Genomic DNA, 6579 nt, shown 5'->3' on the forward strand with positions numbered 1-6579 from the left:
ATGTCCAACCAACCATACACCACGGAGATGTCCAACCAACCATACACCACGGAGATGTCCAACCAACCATACACCATGGAGATGTCCTACTATGAATATGAATATAATGTCAGTGACTACCTAGATTATGATGGTTTTTGTGTTTTTCACAACAACCCGAATGTGGTGAAGGTGATCGGCGCGTACATCCACTCCATCTTCTGCATCCTGGGCCTCGTGGGGAACAGCATGGTCATTGTCACCTACGCCTTCTACAAGAGGATCAAGTGCATGACTGACATCTACCTGATCAACGTGGCCATCGCCGACCTGCTGTTTGTGCTGGCGCTACCATTCATTGTCTACAACGAGCTGTGGTCGTGGCCAATGGGGCAGGTGGCCTGCAAGCTGCTGCGCGGCTCCTACAGCGTGAACCTGTACAGCGGCATGCTGCTGTTCGCCTGCATCAGCACTGACCGCTACATCGCCATCGCCCAGGCTCGGCGCAGGCGCTGGCTGTCATACAGGTCCATCATCTGCGCCATCATCTGGATCTTCACTATACTCGTGTCCATCCCCACCTTCTACTTCTATCAGTGGTACGAGCCGTCACACATGAATCACATCATATTCGACGATGATAACCAAACTGGTTTCCAGAGGACTCCTGCGTACGTCTGTGAGCTCAAGTTTGAAGGCCCAGCCATGGCGGTGAGGGTGGACGTCCCCATCACTCAGATCAGCGTGGGTTTCTTCCTGCCACTCTTCATCACGATCTTCTGCTTCAGTGGCATCATCATCACCCTGCTTAAGACCAAGAATCTCCAGCACCACAGAGAGGTGTGGGAGATGCTGGTGGTTGTGGCCGTGTTCATCATCTGCCACCTGCCCTACAACATAGTGCTGCTGTACAACACGGTCACCGTGTTTCAGGAGTACTCGTGTGATGAGGCGGACATGCTGGAGATGGCCCTGACAGCGTCGCAGACCATTGCTTACTTGCACTGCTGCCTGAACCCGATGCTGTACGCCTTGGTGGGGCTGAACTTCAGGAACCAGTTCAGGAGGATCTTCAGGGACCTTTGGTGTCTCGGAAAGGCCCCACGCCGCTTCTCCAGAGTCACCTCCGACTTCTACATGTCCTCCACTCTGCGCTCGATGGATGGGTCCAGCAACAGTGGCGCTTCTTTCACTATGTGAAGACATCCGTGGGTTGATCTCTGAAGATCCAGGTCTCTAACACCGAACGCGATTCACGTCTGTCGCACCGACGAGATTCCTCAAGATAAAGAGATCTAACGCCGAGCTGCACCTCTTATTCTGATTCATTATTTTGATCGTGAAATATCCAAACTCCTGCATTTTCTTTCTTTTGTCATTATTTTGTGAGTGATGACTGTCAGTGTTTTGTCACCTGAAACGGCGGCTGAACATGCAGAACCGCGAAAACACGTCTGATTTGAACTCGTCTGATCTCTCCTTCATGGAGGCCTCCTTGTGTACCTTCGACCTTTTTCAGCACTGCTGCTGTTTTAAGGACGCCCTGGCGCCGTGCGCAGCTCTGCTGACGGTGTGACTCTGGGCGGTGAATCACTGTGTTTCATGCATGTTTTAGCTGACCTGGAGGTCAGAGTGCGTCTCTTCACCAATGTTCACATTCTTATAATAAAAATGCACTAAAATGTTGGTCAAACAAGAAAAATATTCAATACTCAATTACCCAGTTTATTTTTCCAAGGACAGTTTTTGCTGCTCTTAACTGATTCAAGCAGTCGTTTTGTTTTTGCACAGCCCAGCAGAAGTCTGTGCAAAAATATATGCAGAAAAGAGTCTCACATGTGTGTGACAGTAACGCACTCGAAATACTTTGGTATTGTTGCCTCTGTGTGTGTGTGTGTGTGTGTGTGTGTGTGTGTGTGGGGCAAGGTGTTTCTGCGCAGTGTACCAGGGGCACGGAGAAAAGTTGTCGTACCATAGGCACGAGCAGTGTGTGTGTGTGTGTGTGTGTGTGTGTGTGTGTGTGTGTGTGTGTGTGTGTATTAAACAAATAAATAAATTCCCCACTCGCCCCTGCGGGCGGTTTATCCTTCAAGCTCGGGTCCTCTACCAGAGGCCTGGGAGCTTGAGGGTCCTGCAGTATCTCAGCTGTTCCCAGGACTGCGCTCTTCTGGACAGAGATCTCCGATGTTGTTCCCGGGATCTGCTGGAGCCACTCGCCTAGCCTGGGAGTCACCGCACCTAGTGCTCCGATCACCACGGAGACCACCGTTACCTTCACCCTCCACGTCTTCTCCAGCTCTTGGTATTTCTCGAGCTTTCCTTTCAGTCCAGCTTTGTCCAGCCACTGGTAGGATTTCTGGATATCAGCCACCTCCTCTATCTGCCGGTGGTACATACCGTGCAGGGGCCTGTCCTTCCATGATGGTTCCTCGTCTCCCTCCTCTTTCTTGGGTTTCTGCTGCCTGAGGTATTCACTGAGCACTCGGTCGGTTGGGGCCATCTTTGTGATGTATTCGTGGATGTTTGTTGTCTCATCCTGGACTGTGGTGCTGACACTCACCAGTCCCCGGCCCCCTTCCTTCCGCTTAGCGTACAGCCTCATGTAAGCTTACATATATGTATATACAGGGAGTGCAGAATTATTAGGCAAGTTGTATTTTTGAGGAATAATGTTATTATTGAACAACAACCATGTTCTCAATGAACCCAAAAAACTCATTAATATCAAAGCTGAATGTTTTTGGAAGTAGTTTTTAGTTTGTTTTTAGTTTGAGCTATTTTAGGGGGATATCTGTGTGTGCAGGTGACTATTACTGTGCAGAATTATTAGGCAACTTAACAAAAAACAAATATATACCCATTTCAATTATTTATTTTTACCAGTGACACCAATATAACATCTCCACATTCACAAATATACATTTCTGACATTCAAAAACAAAACAAAAACAAATCAGCGACCAATATAGCCACCTTTCTTTGCAAGGACACTCAAAAGCCTGCCATCCATGGATTCTGTCAGTGTTTTGATCTGTTCACCATCAACATTGCGTGCAGCAGCAACCACAGCCTCCCAGACACTGTTCAGAGAGGTGTACTGTTTTCCCTCCTTGTAAATCTCACATTTGATGATGGACCACAGGTTCTCAATGGGGTTCAGATCAGGTGAACAAGGAGGCCATGTCATTAGTTTTTCTTCTTTTATACCCTTTCTTGCCAGCCACGCTGTGGAGTACTTGGACGCGTGTGATGGAGCATTGTCCTGCATGAAAATCATGTTTTTCTTGAAGGATGCAGACTTCTTCCTGTACCACTGCTTGAAGAAGGTGTCTTCCAGAAACTGGCAGTAGGACTGGGAGTTGAGCTTGACTCCATCCTCAACCCGAAAAGGCCCCACAAGCTCATCTTTGATGATACCAGCCCAAACCAGTACTCCACCTCCACCTTGCTGGCGTCTGAGTGGGACTGGAGCTCTCTGCCCTTTACCAATCCAGCCACGGGCCCATCCATCTGGCCCATCAAGACTCACTCTCATTTCATCAGTCCATAAAACCTTAGAAAAACCAGTCTTGAGATATTTCTTGGCCCAGTCTTGACGTTTCAGCTTGTGTGTCTTGTTCAGTGGTGGTCGTCTTTCAGCCTTTCTTACCTTGGCCATGTCTCTGAGTATTGCACACCTTGTGCTTTTGGGCACTCCAGTGATGTTGCAGCTCTGAAATATGGCCAAACTGGTGGCAAGTGGCATCTTGGCAGCTGCACGCTTGACTTTTCTCAGTTCATGGGCAGTTATTTGGCGCCTTGGTTTTTCCACACGCTTCTTGCGACCCTGTTGACTATTTTGAATGAAACGCTTGATTGTTCGATGATCACGCTTCAGAAGCTTTGCAGTTTTGAGACTGCTGCATCCCTCTGCAAGCTATCTCACTGTTTTTGACTTTTCTGAGCCTGTCAAGTCCTTCTTTTGACCCATTTTGCCAAAGGAAAGGACGTTGCCTAATAATTATGCACACCTGATATAGGGTGTTGATGTCATTAGACCACACCCCTTCTCATTACAGAGATGCACATCACCTAATATGCTTAATTGGTAGTAGGCTTTCGAGCCTATACAGCTTGGAGTAAGACAACATGCATGAAGAGGATGATGTGGACAAAATACTCATTTGCCTAATAATTCTGCACTCCCTGTATATACACACATATACATACATGTCTACCAGTCTGTGGTGCAGAGGGGGGGTTGGCAGCATCAGTGCCAAAGATGTCAGCATGTAACAGGATCAGCAAACTGGTTCATGAGACTGGAACCATCACTGGCCAGAATCTGGAGGTATTTGAGTGATGAGGGACATTAGAGTCACTGATCCCATCATGGACCGCCCATCTTACTCACTCCACTCCACAGTACCGAGGCAGCAGAGCTCCTTCTCCCTCAGACTGATTCAAACCGTGTGTACATGGACACATACAAACCAAACCAGGCCATAAAGAATGCTTGAGTCCCTTGAGACCTTCTCTATCAAACTGTGGTCCTTATTGCGACAGGTGCTGCTGTTTCTCAGAGGCGATTTGAACTATTTGCTAGATTTATGCTTTCCCAGTCTTTTCCCATCCGGGGTCATATTACCCAGGGCCGGGTTGCGGGGGCAACAACCTAAGCAGAGACCTCCCTCTCCTAGCCACCTCCTCTAGCTTTTCCGGGGGAACACTGAGGTGTTCCCAGGCCAGCCGAGAGACATAGACTCTGGAGCGTGTCCCGGGTCCCCTCCCGGTGGGACATGCCACCTCAGCTGGCTCCGTCTGATGCAGAGATGTAGCGCTCTACGCCCCATCTCCCCGTTATCAGTTCAGTCAAAAAATCCTCACAGATGTTGAGCTGCATACAGATACAGACAGAAGAACTCGATCATGTGTTTCTCAGTGAGTTTGATGTTTTCAGGCCAAACTAGTTTCTCTGCTGGAAAACAAACTGATGTTGAACAGCCCCACTGAAGCTCTGCTGTGTCTGTGAGAGCAGCTCAGCGAAGCTGCTCTCACAGACACAGCAGCAGAATCATCTTAGACATCAGTTTACAGCACAAACAGGCTCTTACTCTTTGCCTGAGGGTCCAGGATCAGTACTGAAGCCTGGAGGAGGATTTTTGGACCGATCGCTCTTCATAGACAGACGGCTGGATCCTGGAGACTCTGCTGTGTCCTCGTCTTCCTCCAAACCGCTCATGTTCAGTCAGTCTGACAGAGAAACCAACAACACTGACTGTGAGTGCAGAACAAGAATCAGACAAACAAGTCTGTACAAGACTCGCGCCCAAGACTGGGAGACAAAGAAGTGTGACGGTCAGAGGATAATGAATCCAGAGACAGTCCAGCATTGAGCTGATCCTTCCATATTTCCCCTCCAGCTCACAGAGGCACAGCTGACTCAGAGACTTTGACCACAGAAGAAAAAGAAAATGGGACTAACGATGTGTTTCTACTTCCTGCTCTGTCGACTGTGGAAATACAGTTTCGTGACTCTGGCAGAGGAATCCACGTGGTCACATGACAGGATGTGCACATTGATAACGTACTTCAGAGAGGTGGGCCTAAGTTTGTGTCTGGGCATATCTTTGTAATCAAATGCAGACAGTGCTGTTCATGCAATGTTATTCATGTGAGACCAACGTTGAGTTTGTGCTGCAGGAGGACATGGATGCACAGTGAAGTGAAGGAACCTGCACACCAGCGCCCCATTCTGTCATCAACAACATTTTTCCCATACACTGTCATTTGGATCAATAGTTCGTCCCATAGAAACTTTCACAGGGTGACAGATAATCATCTCACCTGATGGCAACAAGTTAAGATCTGACCCGATCCCTCAGAACACTCCCTCATCGTATGATGTGTCCACTGAGCTCAGCTGATAAATGCCTTCATCGATAGTTCTGCATTTGGACTTTAGATACCGAGCACAGACACCAGGGGGCGTCCAATCAAAACGCTCGAGCCCTGCAAAGCCTGAGCCATGAAATAACTGCCAGGAAATTAAATGAAATCTTAAAAATGTCATTTGTAAATAAAGAAGTATTAGTTTTAATGTGAGAATGTCCCTCCCACTTTGCTTCATGTCTGTGTTCAGTTACCTGTCCCCAGGTGAGGGGCGCACCCTACTATCAGCAACAGGGGGCAGAGTCCACTACAAGCCTCCCTGCAGGTGTTAATGATGTTTTTTCCTGAAGGGGTAAAATAACTTGAAACATCTGCCAAACTAAAACTCGAGGAGTTTCAGTCCACAAGAATCGCTGTGATTCTCTTACCTCTGCAGAGAGGAAGATGACTCGGAGACTGAGGATAGAAGGAGGATGAACACTCACCTGGTTTTCCTCCTCCTCTATCACGGAGTCTGAATACTTCCTGTTTCTCCCTCACCTGTACAGAATGGCTCCTCCCCTCTGTAGTTCCAGGTAAACATGTGGTAAAACACAGGATGTATGTAACACAGACCTAAGGGTGCTATCTTTATCTTTAAATTGCTTACTGATGGAGTTTTCTAATAGCTTTGATGAAGCCGGGGGTCCCTGAGCCCAAATAATGATTTAATAATCATCAACCCCAATC

At 48.0% G+C, this 6579-nt stretch overlaps 1 pseudogene; it reads left to right on the top strand.

Annotated features, from left to right (window-relative positions):
* LOC146623605 (C-C chemokine receptor type 6 pseudogene) lies at window positions 1–1330 on the top strand (annotated as a pseudogene).
* Window positions 1331–6579: the final 5249 nt, after the last annotated feature.

This window comes from Diplotaxodon limnothrissa, linkage group LG11 (genome assembly GCF_057381915.1).
Source record: "Diplotaxodon limnothrissa isolate DT_005_m linkage group LG11, D_limnothrissa_male_GT1.1, whole genome shotgun sequence".
In the NCBI taxonomy this organism is placed as follows: domain Eukaryota; kingdom Metazoa; phylum Chordata; class Actinopteri; order Cichliformes; family Cichlidae; genus Diplotaxodon; species Diplotaxodon limnothrissa.